At 47.9% G+C, this 16,099-nt stretch overlaps 1 protein-coding gene across 2 annotated transcripts in view; it reads right to left on the bottom strand.

Moving 5' to 3' along the window:
- The window catches only part of LOC134428058 (histone-lysine N-methyltransferase EHMT1-like), a 124,494-nt gene that overhangs the window by 94,534 nt on the left and 13,861 nt on the right, over positions 1–16,099 (bottom strand). Inside the window, exon 1 of one of the 2 annotated variants that reach the window (XM_063174366.1) lies at positions 10,055–10,090. The exons of the other annotated variant lie outside the window; for it this stretch is intronic. The gene's annotated coding sequence lies outside the window, so the exon portion shown is untranslated. Of the gene's footprint in view, positions 1–10,054; positions 10,091–16,099 lie in introns of those variants that run through there. 2 annotated transcript variants of the gene reach the window in all.

Genomic DNA, 16,099 nt, shown 5'->3' with positions numbered 1-16,099 from the left:
GGAGCAGGAGGCAAAAGGACAAGATCATCAGTACTGTGGTGGGGCTAGAAAAAAGTTATTAATTTTCCAAATCTGTTTTGTCTCCTGGGAGGGGTAACACCCCCAGGTGCCAAGCACAGCTCCTGCTGCACAGAGCCACCCAAGAGCAGAGCAAAGGAGCAACCTGTGACACTCCTGCCATTGGAAAGAGCCTACAGGCCTGGCACACGGCATGCCTGCAGCACAAGGAGGGGCTCCTGCAAACACAAAGCCATGAATATTCACTGTTCCAGGCCTGGCTGTGCCCTAGGAAGGGGCAGCTCCTCCTCTGGCTCAGCTCTGGCCTCTGGTGTTTCCTGCCATGATTTCCCAACCTTTCACATTTCAAAAGTCCTTCTGGCAGCCACAGCAGCGAGCGTGGAGCTCCTTTACAGGAGTGCATGGAGCCATTTCACAGAATGCATGGAGCCATTTCACAGAATACATGGAGCTATTTCACAGAGTGCATGGAGCTATTTCACAGAGTGCATGGAGCTATTTCACAGAATACAAGGAGCTATTTCACAGAGTGCATGGAGCCATTTCACAGAGTGCATGGAGCCATTTCACAGAACACATGGAGCCATTTCACAGAGTGCATGGAGCCATTTCACAGAGTGCATGGAGCCATTTCACAGAACACATGGAGCTACTTCACAGAGTGCATGGAGCCATTTCACAGAACACATGGAGCCATTTCACAGAGTGCATGGAGCCATTTCACAGAACACATGGAGCCATTTCACAGAGTGCATGGAGCCATTTCACAGAATACAAGGAGCTATTTCACAGAGTGCATGGAGCTCTTTCTAGGAGTACATGGAGCTATTTTACAGGAGTGCATGGAGCTCTTTTCCAGGAGTGCATGGAGCTATGAACTGTATTAAAAATTAATTATTAAACTGTACTAAAAATACAGTTTTTTCTCCATTTCACAGCAGTGCATGGAGCTATCTCACAGCAGTGCATGGAGCTATCAACTGTATTAAAAATTAATTATTAATTACTAAATTGTATTTAAAAATACAGGTTTTTTTCTCTATTTCACAGCAGTGCATGGATCTGTTTCACAGCAGTGCATGGAGATATTTTCCAGGAGTGCATGGAGCTATTTCACAGGAGTGCATGGAGCTATCAACTGTATTAAAAATTAATTATTGATTATTAATTATTAAACTGTATTAAAAAATACAGGTTTTTCTCTATTTCACAGCAGTGCATGGAGCTCTTTCACAGGAGTGCATGGAGCTATGAACTGTATTAAAAGTTAATTATTAATTATTAAACTGTATTTAAAATACAGTTTTTTCTCTATTTAACAGCAGTGCATGGAGCTATTCCACAGGAGTGCATGGAGCTATCTCACAGCAGTGCATGAAGCTATTAATTGCATTAAAAATTAATTATTAATTATTAAACTGTATTTAAAAATACAGTTTTTGCTCTATTTCACAGCAGTGCATGGAGCTCTCTTACAAGACTGCATGGAGCTATTAACTGTATTAAAAATTTAATTATTAATTATTAAACTGTATTAAAAAACAGGTTTTCTCCATTTCACAGCAGCGCATGGAGCTGTTTCACAGGAGTGCATGGAGCTATTAACTGTATTAAAAATTTATTATTAATTATTAAACGGTATTAAAAATACAGTTTTTTTCTCTATTTCACAGCAGTGCATGGAGCTGTTTCACAGCAGTGTTTGGGGCTATTTCATAGCAGTGCATGGAGCTATCAACTGTATTAAAAAAATTAATTATTAATTATTAAACTGTATTAAAAAATACAGGTTTTCTCCATCTCACAGCAGTGCATGGAGCTATTTCACAGCAGTGCATGGAGCTATCAACTGTATTAAAAGTTAATTATTAATTATTAAACTGTATTAAAAATACAGTTTTTTCTCTATTTCACAGCAGTGCATGGAGCTCTCTTACAAGAGTGCATGGAGCTATCAACTGTATTAAAAAATTAATTATTAATTATTAAACTGTATTAAAAATACAGTTTTTTCTCTATTTCACAGCAGTGCATGGAGCCATCTCACAGCAGTGCGTGACTGATCCATCCAGGCTCCCCTCCCCAGTCGTGCACAGGGAGCTGCCACTGCCCACGGATCAGGGCCCTGAGTGCTGTAAATTGGAGCATTTTCACCTCCCTCAATGAACTGTATGGGTGTGCACTAGCTGGAAATACAGCTCCATCTGGGATTGAAGAGACTGAGCCTAAAATACTGAATTCAGCAGCAGCTTTTGACAGACAGGAGCTGGCCACAGGGGTGTTTCTGCCTGGGATGAGCCTTCCACGCCATGCACGAGCCAAAGGCACCAACAGCAAGAAAAAGCAATCCAGAACGAACAAATCTGGGCAGGTTTCTGCTGCAGCCCACTCCTACACCTTCCCAAGATGTCTGAACAGAGAGAGGAGAGAGATCTCACCTATTAAGAGGAGGGAGAGTGATTTGAAATCAAGGTTTGGCAAAATCAAAGCCTGTGGAGACTCGTGTTAATGAATTCCCCTGCTGGGTTTAGGATGTTTAAAGGAAAACAAAAGACTGCTGCATGCAGGGCAGAGCAGGTGACACCTGGGGAGGTTGTTCACACACCTGGTTTTCTATTCCCTAAGCTCCCCCTAAGCAGGAGAGGCTCAGGGATGCTCAGGTGATGAGCCACAGTGCTGGGTGATGCTGAGACGCCCCTGTCGCAGACATTTTTCCACAGAAATCCTTTCTTTCAGATTTCTGTGTCTTCTGGAAGGCAGAGGCCTCAGAAGAGAAGGTAAACAATTGTTATCAGCTGCTGTGGAATGCAACAGGGACACCTTGATTGGCTCATTTCCTATGTTTATAATTAAGGGCCAATCACCAGTGCAAGCCAGGGGACTGAGTCCCTGGACACAACTTTGTTTGGGATTCTTTTCTATCTATTCTTAGCTTAGCTAGCAGCTCTGCAAACCTCTCTCTATATTCTATTTAGTATAGTCATAATGTATTATATATAATATCTTAATAAATATGCCTTCTGATCAAGATACAAGATTCACCGTCTCTCTCTCACCAGCTGCGACCCACACAGGTCGCTGTAATAATGCCCCTGCTTGGGATGGCAGCTCAGAAGTGGCTGGAAATGCAGCAGATGAGCTCATGTGCTCTTCAGCTCATGTCAATGCCCAGGGGCCACGGGTCCTTCCTGCCCAGCCTTCCCCAAGGGTCCCTTATGAGATCAGGCAGGGCCAAGCACGACAATTCACCATTAGCTGCACTAAGTGCTACGGAGAGATCATGGAAACCAATTAACTGCTGCCCTTCTCCCTCCTGTGATGGATTGCACTCTGCTCCTTCAGAGCAACTCACATGAGGGGAGAGGGAAACACAGCAGAGACAGGAGGAATTTATTCCCCGGTGCTTTCTTGTGTGGACACACAGCACTGGAACTGCCAGGTGAGCAAGGAGCCCGGGTGTGGGTGGTGCCAGCAGCTCCTCCTGGATCCACAGGGGATGGGATCCACCTCCCCTGTCCCTGGAGCCCCACCTGGACATGCTTTGGGACATGAGTGACTGGGCAGCAATCCCTGGTCACTGCATGAGGCTCTGGGGTGGCACACTGGGGTTTTATCCTCACCCACCCTCAGGGCAAACCCCACTGGAAGCACAACCATCCCAGCTCCAGGGTTTTACCAAAGCTTGCTGGGATAAAACAGGAAAGCAAAGAGGAGATCCAGCACTGCCCTAATGCTGACCTGGAGCTGGAGCTCTGTCAGTGCTCCCACACCACCTTCCCCATGAAGGGATGAAAAATAAATGTGCTGGGTGATAAAACACAGAGCTCCCTTCCCCACCCAACGCACCCACCAAGGCACTCATTTAGCTCTGAGATTCATCACTGAATATTGCATCACTCTGGAGCCTTTTAAGGAAACATTCCAGCATTTTCCCACATTAATCAGGTAACTTTTTTTTTAGCCAGACAGAATTAAAAATAACCAAGATCCAGGTAGGTGTCAGTGAAAAGCTCCAGCAGGGAAAATCCTGAGGAAGGAAGGGAAGGGGAAGGGGAAGGGGAAGGGGAAGGGGAAGGGGAAGGGGAAGGGGAAGGGGAAGGGGAAGGGGAAGGGGAAGGGGAAGGGGAAGGGGAAGGGGAAGGGGAAGGGGAAGGGGAAGGGGAAGGGGAAGGGGAAGGGGAAGGGGAAGGGGAAGGAAGCCCTTGCCCATCTCCAGGCACTGTCTCTGCAGACAAACACAACCAAGCCCAATGGCAACTCTCCCCATTAATGCTGGATAATTTTAGGGTCTCAGCTACAGGCAGTCCATCTCTCCAGCAAAATCCTACCTAAGACTTGCACTATCTACCACAGCAGGCTTGACCCCGTGTTCATATGCAGAAGCAAAAAAAAAAAAAAAAAAACAAAAAAAAAAAAAAAAAAAAACAAAAAAAAAAAAAAAAAAACAAAAAAAAAAACAAACCTCCTAATCCTACAGAACCCAGAGCAAATAACACTCTGGGACTGTGTGATACCACCCTATTAAATACAAACATGTTCCTACAGTAGCTCAATGATTTTAAGCATTCACCACCTTTTCATTTCAGTTTTAAGCACTTTGCCTGGCAACTGTCTGAAGGGCAAACCATTATGGAAATAGGAAGACAATTAATTTTCCTTTATTCTGGAAGAGAGGATTATTGGAATAAATAAAATAATCAGCTTAAACAAGAGCATAACTCACAACTTCTGAAAAACAGAGGACAGGTTTCTTTCATTTTCCTTTCCAGAGAAATGATTTCCTGGAATGGAGGTTGCAAGGGAAGTGCAGAAGTTTTGGAGTTAACCTTGGACTGCTGACTCACAAATCACTGCCTCCATGCCTTCAGCAGGAAGAAGGCTGGCATTTCACTCTTAGAACCACTTTATATATTTATTTAACATAGCAAACCAGAACAGCCCCCCAAAAAGATACAGAGGCCACTTCCCAATCTTATTTGGAGCAGAGGTAAATCTGAAGCAGCCACTGTTGGACACCAGCCTTTGGAAGCATCACAATTAATGTGGTTAAAGGGGGATCTGACACCCTGTGACATACAAGTACACCTACATATATAAACTAAGTTAAAGGTATTTCATTTCCAAACCCCAGAGGGAGAAGGGAACAAATGGAAGAGAAGAGCTCTCAAGTTCATAATAGCAAGAGATGAAATTATTTACTGAGAAAAATTAGGGGTATCTTGGTAAGAACTGTAGAGTTCTTTCTGCAGGACTCCTCTAATAAGCAGAAGGAGTTATAAAAATAGGATGGAAACTGTGGTTCAAGGCTGCTACAGCCTCAAAAAGAAACAGAGATAATAGATGGAGGCACAGATTCCCAGGAACACTAAGGACTGCAGAAATACTGAGAAATCAAATTGATGATGTGGAAAATAACACAAGATTAAGAATGATCAGGTTAGTGGGGACTCCTAAAGGAGCAGGAGCAGGAGAAGGCACTTCCAGTTTGCAGTGGATTATGAGGATGGGGGATGAATAATCCCCTCAGTCCAGGGGTGTGGGTGAGCCATGAACCCCCACAGGGCAGTTCTGCTCCACATCCCCAAGGGAGGGATCTCTGCATCCAGGAGTGTTGGTGGCAGCTGACAGATCTGAGCCTGGTTCAGGATCCAGCACTGCCTCCCTCCAGCAGGAACGGCTCAAACTCTCCCTTGTCCTTCCTCCAGTCACAAACTCCTGGTGCCCTGGCACAGCCACATCCCAGCAGCTGAAGGAAGAGCTCCTGCACATCCCACAGCCTGTGCTTCCCACAGGGAACAGCCATTTCCCATCTCCTCTGCTCCTCCTCCTCTGCAGAGCACTGTGGCACCAAGTAGGTCACAGAGCAGACAGCTCCTGAAGAATCACCTGCAGTTTGTTTCCTCTCCCTTCTTCTGCCTTCTTGGCTTTCTAGGAGCCACCAAATCCCTTCACCACCACCTTCAAACCCCATCCTCCATCCATCCATCCATCCATCCATCCATCCATCCATCCATCCATCCATCCATCCATCCATCCATCCATCCATCCATCCCACACCTCTCCCTGCATCCCTACATCCCTGTCTCCTGCCTTTCTGCTCTCTCCCAGCTGTTCCACTCCACCTCTCTCCTGCAGGTCCTCAAAGCAGGATTTTCCAGATTTTCCTTCCATCTTCCCCTTCCCACAACCATATTTTTTCCCTGCATGAGGGACTTCTTGCACTGCTTCTCTCACTCTCAGATCCCTGGCTGTCCTCTGTGCTGGTCAATGCATGAAAGCCCATCCACCATGGGAATGGAGCTCTTCTACAATTCCACATCTGGGTTAAAAATCACAGCTCCTTCCCCTGTGTAACTTCACTCACTAATCCTCAGGGAAAAGGGGGGTAAGGAGTCCCCTTTGCCAGCTGGTGCTCTCAGGCTTCCTCAGGTGCCCTCTCCGTGCAGGGCTCCATCAGCTCCAAGGAGCACAGGATGGCCCAAGATCCCTCCCTGCTTCACCCAGGAGCCTTTGGGCAGGGACAGCACTGCCAAAGGACAAAAACAAGGATGCAGCAGCAAGGACTGAGCCCAGGGTGTTAAGGAAGCCAAAATTCAGCCATAAATTGTATTTAAGAATGGCCAGGAAGGCAGGAGAGCAGGAGGTAAAACTCCTCTGAAAGTGGAGAAACGCTGTGCGTGACAGCAAACCCTCCCACACAGCACCACCACAGAGAGGATTCACCACAGCAAATAATTACAGGGCTCCTGTCACAGTATCTGCTCTTAAAGGCATTGCCAGCTGAGGCAAGGCTGGCTGAAGCAGTGAGAAGGGAGAGGAGCAAAGGCACCAGGCCTTGAAGTGGTCACCATTTGGTTATTAAAGCCTGGCACCTGCATGCTGTGTCCATCCAGCAGTCACCTCCTCCTCCTCCTCCCTGGGGTTGCCAAGGCTGCAGGAGGGTTTTCCAGATACACCTGTAGGATTCAGTTCCATCTTGTTCTTTCTGGTTTGAATACAGTCCTGGCCTGATATGATACCAAAAAGGTGAGCAAGTCCCAAATTCAGGTTTTGGTTCCTCCATTGAACAAAGCTGTGCTGGTGGAGAAAGAGACAAAACTGGCCACACAGGCAGAATTTTCCACACAAATCTAAAGATAGGAATGTGCAAATTCAAGCAATGAATCCTCCAAAATACAAGTCACCCATCTCAAAGAAAGCATCAGGGAGTCCCTGCCCTGCAAATCCAAGCCCCTGCACAGGACACAGCTCCACTGGATGCAGGATCTCCCTCAGCTCAGCCACATCAGAGTGCTCAGGGTCTGCAAGGGGAGGGAGGTGCCCCCTCCATGGGAACCCCCAGCAGGGACCTGCAGACCCCTCTGGCAGAGCCCAACCACAAACCCACACACTGAAATTAGATCTGGTTGTAGCTACTTTGACATTCCAGACTGATCAGCTCCAGGGCTTGCTGGAAAGGAGCTGAATGTCTCCCTGGAAGAGAGGAGAAGCAGCTCTGGGGTGAGGGTGTCCCAAAAGCTGCTCTGATCCAGAGGCACCAAGTCCCCAGACACCAAAGGCTTGGAAAGGCTGAAGAACAGTGCCCTGTGCTGGGGACTCTCCTCAGCCACTGAAAATGGCTCATTTCCCCCATTATACCCTAAAACAAGAAGAGGGGGAGGGCTTTATCCTCTGCCTTAGAGCCAAACCCCATGGCACTAAGGAAAGTGTGACTTTTGTCCCTTTGCTGAGCCTTTCCCCCATTCTGGGACTGGAAACAGGAGAAGGTTTAAAGCTGGTCCAAACCATTTCAGGGATGAAGCTGATTACTCTTCCCAGTGAGGGTGAAATAAAGAATGAGGTGATGGATCCAGGCTCCCTAAAGTCACCCTGTAGAAAAGGGGAGGACAGCAGTGACCTGCACTGGGCACAGCCAGGGCCCAGCACCTCATTCCAGACCAGGGACCAGTGCTGGTGTCACAGGACCTTAGGCCCTGTGCTGGTGAAGCAGCCCCCACCTACACACCTCAGCCTGAAGATGCATTTTTGTTACACCCTGATCACAGATTTTTACAGTTTCCTTTAACTTTCTTGCTTTCAACTTGGCTTCTCCAAAAAACTATTTCCCAGTTCTTCCACCAAGTGTGTTTTTAAATAGAACTTGATCATTTTTCTCTGAACTAAAACCCTTTGTCATGGTGACAGATACATCGCTGGCATCAGTTAAAAATGTGAAAGAGAAAATCCTCATCCACCAGTGAGAAACAAGCAGCACCACTGAATCCTGACACAACCATGGTCCTCCACAACACGAGTCTTTGTTCTCACAATCATCTCCAAAACAATATTCTGACAACATCCTTCCCTATATAGATTTATATTGCTATATCTCTATCATTTCCCTCACGCCCATCAAAATGAAGTTATAATTAACCCATCATCAATAGAAATTACAATGATTTTGAAACAGCAAGAAACAATCTATTTGCATTTGGTAGCTAATTATTCCCCCTACGCACACAGCCACCAATGTTCCCTAAAACCATCCACAGAACAGACAGTCTGTGCTAGCCAGAGCTTCTGGAAAGGAGGGGAAAAGGAGGGACTAAGCAAAAAAACCTCAACATTGGGGTGGCAAAATTTTCTTCAAATCCGCAGCATCTCAAGTCGGTAATAGAGCTGCCCTTGTGAACTCATCCAGCAGTGTCAGAATCCACCTGGGTACCACATGGAAGCTGACAGCAACCTCAGGACCAACCTAGTGGGAGCCACTGACATTTGCTAAATTATTGAATTATTATTCCCTTCTTCACACCACTCCAAGGAAACACGAAGCCATTTTTTCAATAAAAGCTGTTGGACATAAATTTCACACCAGGAGCGCTCCCAGAGCCAGGCAATCCCTGGATCTGCAGTTGCACCCGGGGTTATCCCCTCCTCAAGGAGGAAGGGCGAGCCCTCCTTGCAGCCTGGGATGCCCAGGGGTGACCTCCAGCCCCTCCAGCTCCCACTCACCAGGTACAGAACAGAACAATGCCCTGCCCCACCCCCGCCCCCACGGCAGGCAGGTTTTGCTGACACATCACCTCCATTTCCTCACCATCCCCAAGGATTACAGCGATGTTTGTGAGAGGTAAAGACACCAGCCGTGGTCAGGGAGCGCTGACTCGAGCAGCTCCAGCAGCCTGACAAAAATCAAGCCAGCCAGGCATTTTCTGCTCGGTGTCCTGGGAGCCCCAGGTTGGCCCTCCATGGCTGGTGCTGCGTTCAGAGGAAGCTGCCAAAAGCTCCAGGGATGGTAAATCACATCCTCCTTCACCCACGCCTCTGGAGGCGAGTAGAGAAAACACTCTTGGCTCATTAGGAACCATCTGACGGTTCCCTTCCTCTGGGATGCCCCCACAAAGCAGGGATTGGGGAGGAAGGGGCTCAGTTTCACCTTGACACAATCCCTGTGCCTGCAACACTTACCTGGCTGCCAAGGCATCCCTGCTCAACACGCCGAGAGTCACCAGCCTTCAAAGCAAAGCCAAAATAGCTCAAGGATTGTTTTCCTTCCCCCATCTGACACGGGATTGCAGCTCCTCAGCCATGGGGAGGAGGGGGAGCAAAATAATAGTAATAATCAAAAGCGAAAGACTAGTCTTCTGGAGGCAAAGCTAATCCTGTCACACATTTTCTTCCCAACAGAAGCATGAGAGATCGAGTCCCACTGGGTTCTGCTCACAACTAAACAGGACGAGGTGTTTGCAGCTCCCTTCTGCCAACACAGCTCAACGAGCAGCAAGGCCTCACCTCCTCTAATCATTTCACTCAACACGAAGCCACCCTGGTGCTCTACCCCAGCTCTAGAAAGCCAGCCCGAGCCTCAGGATGGCCTTGCACGGAAATAGGATTACTTTGGCCTGGAGGAAAAAAAGAAACCACAACATGAAGGTCACCCATAAAATCATTACACAGCTCCCTCTTCCCCGGCTCGTAGAGAAAAAAACCTTTCTCAAACCCTCAACCTGAAAGGAGAAACACAAAAAGATATGTACATTAATGCCATATATACCTCCGTCAATTTTTTTCCTCGTGTCTTTAGAGCAGTTGTTTACTGCAGCCAACTGCAGAGAAATTACAGTAGCTTAACTCTCCAACTCCCTCTAAAGGATTAATCTTCCAGTGAGCATGCTCACGCGGGAGCTTTTTCAGCACTTGCATCCATTTCATGAGTGAGGGCTGCTGCACACATGAGGAAATGCCATTTCAGGGCTCCAGGCGCAGCGAGCAGCCCCCAAACCAAGGGCTGAAGCCCTTCCCAGGGCTCCACAAAGGAGCTCTGCCCAAGGCTCCAGCTCCAAGGAGGTTGAGAGATTTCAGGTCCATGGCCCCTTTCAGGAAGGAGGGGGGCGGTGGTTTCCCTGCGACACTGTTTGAAATGTCTGACCTTGGCTTTTCTCTACAGCCTGGTGGACAGTTCACCCACTGAAGCTGGAGTCAAAAATAGCTTCTTCTCACTGGCACATTTTTCCTTTTGCATCACTTGTTGGCTCATCTTTGCTTTTCAGAAAAAATCAGGAAGAATTTGGGGTGCAGGGAGGGGGAGGGGAAACATTCTAATAAAAAGGAACAGCTTTAAAAATCTAGTTGTCAACTCTGCAACACAGTTGGTAACAGATCCTGAGACACATTTAACTCCACAGATTAAGGACCCATGCAAATGAGGATTTGCTGGTAGACAACAAATCCAGTATCTAAACAAGGCTGTTCAAGTAATCTTGTCCATTCTCTCCTAGACCACTGTAGATTAAACTGCTCTATTTGAGATATTTCTCTCTCACCTCAAAGGATGACCCTCAATTCAAAGCCTTCCTGGTAAAAATAAAGCTCCAACATTAAGGACAAATACACTGCAGAAATAGTTTCTTCCATTTTCATCTTCTCATATTCCAGGGTTCTGCCCTTCCCCTTCCCATTTATCTATTTTATGTCCTGTTGCTTAATTGCTCTTTGTAGCTGAAAGAGATCCAAGCCTCCCCCTCCCCCCAAAGGCTCTTATTTCAACTTTTAAACCCAGCTTGAGTCTAGGACATGCAGAAACCAGACTGCAACCCCTGAGTCCAGGGAAAATCACAACCTCTGAGCCCAAGGAGATAAAAACCCAGAGGGGGCTGCAGCCCAAGGTCTGAGCTCACTTCCCAGACACAGCTCCAGGCTTCTCCCAGCCATTAGAACCACCTAAACATGTACTTATTTTTCGAAAAGTCTAGAGTGTCTTTGATGCCATGAAGCCCCTTTAATGTTTTAAGCCCCAGAAGTGAATCCACAGAAAGGCAGGATGCCAGGAGAGTGTTAAAGAAGGGCTATGGCTGTGTTTGACAGTGCTCGCTCACCATAGCGACCGTCCCCGCAAGAAATGATAAAACCTATGGTGACACTGGATATTTTGCTCCGTTGCCACCTAAATAGAATCACCCCCAGAAAGGGAATCTCTGTTACCATGCATTAAAATAGAGGTTTTGTTTTATTTATAAAGCATCCAAACTGGTTGGTTTGGATGTGTCAGAGCACAGGCCGCTCAGCCGCCCCTCCCTGCTCCATCCTTCGGGGACTTAATGACTGATGGCAGCACCTCATCCTCCCCTCTCCTCCCACGGATCTCAGGTGCTGCTGAGCCTGCCCCAGCTCCTCCAGGGAAGGTCTGGAGCCAGGTGGGATCTGACCCTGAAAACCCAGCAAAGAAACCCCCAGGCTTTGGAGGAGGCAGAGGTGAAAAAGCCTCGACGGAGGAAGATCATGTCCCGCTCTTCCTCCTCCACAGCAGGATTGCACCCACACGTGAAGGTGGGAGAGCAGCTATGGAGTTATCCTGACCTGTCATTCCTCATTTGGAAACCAGTCATACTCCCTGAGAGTTTAGACTTTGAAGATTGACTACTATTGATTCTTCTGCAAGCAAACAGCCCAAGCTGGCAATCAGTCAATAATAAGCAATTACTCGACAGCCTCTTATCTGCAGATGCCAGCCCAGACAGCTCGATTTGTGGAGGCAGCAGGTCAATAAATCAAAGCTGTCCTCAAATTTTAAAATATCATCATTTAAAAACCCACCCAGCCTTCAAACTGCCTGGAAGAGCAGCCAGGTCAGGGGGATTCCTGCACAACAGTGTGGTGGCTATCACTAATTTACAGCTCAGGAGACAGAAGGTGATGTGCTGAAATCCACCCCTGACACTCCTCACCTCTCAGGAGTAGCTTGAGTGGCAGCTGGATGAAGATGATGAGAGAGAGGAGGAAGCAAAACCCTTCTCCTTCAAACAATGACATGTAGGGGAAAAGCAGCCTTCCCAAAACACTCCTCAATCCCTGGGACACACCTTGATGCTCACCAGGAGCCTCAAACCCCAACAAAAACGTGTTTAACACCCCCCAGACAGCAAATTAACGACACCTCTCTTATCCCCCTGCTGTGAACTCTGTGCCCTGGGTGTACAATCAATCATTTCATCCCAGGAAATGCACTTCCTCCCTTTTTCATGGCCTAAAACATGAGACAAGCACAGGAGTTAAAGGCTCCTCATGGGCATTTCAGTGTGACCCAGAGGCAACACTTTCAACCCAGCAGTGCCAACAGTGCAACGAAGAAAACCAGCTGAAAACTCAGGGAGGCATTTCATGCTCTCAGAGCAGACTCCCTTCACAGGCTCATTTATATGAAAAGAGATAAAAATTGCCCATTTAATTTGCAGAAGACTGGAATGCCAGCCCAGTGCAACGACAATATCTATCTATCTATCTATCTATCTATCTATCTATCTATCTATCTATCTATCTATCTATCTATCTATCTATCTATCACTGCAAGGGCAAACACAACCTTCTATCTAGTTCTGTAGATTCTAGAAACTTCCCTGTTTGTCCATGGGTTCTTGCACAAGTCATGGCAACAGCCCAAAAGCACCAAAAGAGCAGAAACATTTGACTAATCCTGCTGGTGCTGCTGAGGAGGGTGGTGGCCTGCAGGATGCTCTGTGCTCCACATCAGGAGCTCACCAGGGGCACAGGAGCATGGAACCAAGACACCCAAAAGCTGCCCAAGCACTGTAAATCCAAGCCCCTTGGAGCCTGTGAGGCTTTCAGTGCTACAGAAATGTCCCAGATTCATCAGGTTTGGGGCAGCTCCACCACCACACCACCCAGGCTGCCAGGGGCCCAAAAAGTGCCAAGTGCCCAAGAGAGGAAAAGGAATGACTTGGGAATATCCTATCATTGGTCCCAGGAAGGGGAGTGTTTGTATAATGATGACCAAATCTTGCAGATTGAGTATCTGCAATCATACCAGCTTGAAAAAACAAGATTTTGAGCATAATACCTAAATAAAAAGGGATGACCCACTGGAAACAAGATCAATCCCATAGCTGCTACTCACTCTTCACACTCCACTTGCCACAAAATTCAGGTATCTGAGGAAACATTCTAAATATCCTGTCTTTGACACTTTTCAGTGGTCTGGGAGGGTAAAAGGCAGCAGATAATGGATTATTTCAACTTTACTCTGCAGCTGGGACAGACTTCTTGAGGAGCCTACTGAGGTTTTCACTTCCATCTAGACAGGGTGCACTCAGGTCCTTGCAGCAGTGGCTGGGCCAGCAGGAAGCTGTGGGAAGCTGTGCCCAAAATCACAAAAAGATTTCTTCTCTTCTTACCCACAGAGCACCTACAGGTGGCTTTTACACTGCCAGCCTTGTCTGCAGCACCGTGGCAAAGCATGGGAGAGCACTCAGGAGGAAAAAAAAAAAAAGGTGTTAAATGCATCTTCCTGTATCACTCTCACCATATATAGAGAAGCTACAAAATGCCAGAACAGCTGACAGGATCCCACAGACCGCAGTGCAGAGCACCAGAGGCTCCTGAGTTTTGCAGGAAAGGTTTTCACCCAATACCTGCAGTTTTCTGATATAAATATGGACTTTTCCTTCCCCCTCCAGCAGCTCAGTGGATCCATGCTGTAAGGACAGTCCCGTGGCAGCCCAGCTCTGGGGAGGAGCCTGCAGAGCTGCTGGAGTTGCTGGGCATGGAAAACATTTTTTATTTACCCAAGAAGGAGCTGCCTGCCATGGGCCTGGCTCCCACACCCCACTCCAACCAGCGCTGACCTACCCCACACAAGGAAAACAACACAGCAACTTTACAAACCACAGCTGTGGCAGCAACACAAAACTATTTCTCACCTTTTATGACAAAAAGCAATGCCAGTTGCAAGACAATAAGACATCACAACCTGCCATTCATCCTCCCATCTCAAGGCACAGCCATTCCATACAAAAGCTGGAGATCACCTGTCGTGCTCTGCTTCCTTCTTTCAAATGCAGCATTGTGTTAGCACCAGGATCCCGCTGCTTTGGGGCTGCAAGTGTTGCTAGAGCAACAAAAATGCTGGAAAGTAGAGCAGAGAACAAAAGGACTCCACAGCCCCACGGAGGATGTGATCAAGGAGACAGTAACAATGTAAAATGGGACCAGGAGACCTCCCTGAGAGCAGGGAACTGCCATCTCCCATCCTCTGCTGGGCACAATGATAATTTGGCAAGTAGATCATCCCAGTGAGGAATTCCAGCAGCTCAGCCCCATGTCTGCCTCTCATCAGGAGCCCCATGACTGACCACAGCCCTGCTCCTCCCTGTGATCCATCCTCTCATGCCCAGCACAAGGCTGCCATTCCCAGCTGACTTTGTAGGAATTAGGGACATTTTTTTCTGTCAAGGCAGAGTCAATCCCTGCTTGCATGTCCAGCAGGTCGTCCTTGCAGCAGGAGATGTGGTCAGAATTCCCCTCACTGGACAAATCCAGGTTAAGTGACATTCCAGCAGCTCACTGAGACAACTGCACCTTGCAGGGCTTAGCAAAGGGGCCTTGCTGTAAGGAACATGGATGCTTTAGGAAATAATCCTCAAGGCAGACTGATTCAGGGATCCTCTCTGTCCCTTCAGGCATGTTCAGCACAGGGACACTGCCCCCAGGATGTGGGGAGAGTGTCCTGGCTGGAACTGCCAGCCCTGCAGCTGGGCAGGGACAGACAGCAAGCACCAGGCTGCTGTGTGATGGAACCCACTGCCAGAATCCATCCTTGGAGGGTTCTGTGTGCTGTCTGCAGCCCAATCCTAACCCTGGAGAACTCTGCAAGAGCTCAGAAGATCCTCCACACACACTTTGCACCACACTGGGCACAAGGACCTGGCTAACTCTGGTGTGTAGCCCATGATAAAATACCCAGTTTAAAGGCAACCTTTGTTATGTGACAAGCACTGTCCCTCTGTGCCTGCTCTTCCTCTCACCTGGCTTTAACCCTGGCTCTGCCAGCAGCTTCCAGAAGGCTCTGAGAGGAAAGGGAGCCCCTTGCAGGAGCCACATTTGCTACGTGGGGTTACAAACCACTCACACAACCTAAGCAGCAGCAGCAGGAGAAGTCCTGGAGGGTCTGGCTTGAAGTGTAAAAGCAAAAAAAAATTTTCTTTTCAAAGCTTAAGCAAATCCTTTATCAGTGAAGCTGATGAAGACACAAAAATCCTCAGGGTGGATTATGAAAATGAGCAAAGGCAGGACCAGCTCCAGAAAAGTGAGGCTCAAAGCCAGGCTCAGAGCTGGCCTCAGCTCCTTGTGACCACCTGCACAGGTTACAGAGCAAGCAGCAAAGAGGATGAACAGCATTTATTCCCCACTCTGGGTTAAAATTCAGAGGTGGAGAAGTCCCATGAACTGTGAGGATGCCAGCAGCAGAACCTGCCTGTTCTGGGAGCACAGGACCAAGGTTGCCATGGCAGCTTTTGGGTCTCTTTCCACACCTGAGGAAACCTGAAGGGTTTGCTGCAACCTGACCCAAGGCCCTGCTGTCCATGGCTGTGAGGTTCCAAACCAGCCCAGGGCCAATGCTCAGGTGCCTCCTTGTGCCTGCTCACAGCTCTGGGGAATCTCTGTGCCCTCTGAGCTCTGCCCATGGCACACAGAGCAGAGCACTGGGATGTGCTCCAGCCTCACCTCAGCTGGCACCTCCAGCCCAGCTTCCCAATTCCAAAATAGCTTCTTCCCCATTTGACCTGTTACGACAAAAACCACAGAA

This window comes from Melospiza melodia, chromosome 22, assembly GCF_035770615.1.
Source record: "Melospiza melodia melodia isolate bMelMel2 chromosome 22, bMelMel2.pri, whole genome shotgun sequence".
Lineage (NCBI taxonomy): Eukaryota > Metazoa > Chordata > Aves > Passeriformes > Passerellidae > Melospiza > Melospiza melodia.
Note: the sequence above shows the minus strand (reverse complement) of the source record. Positions and strands in the feature narration are given on the sequence as shown.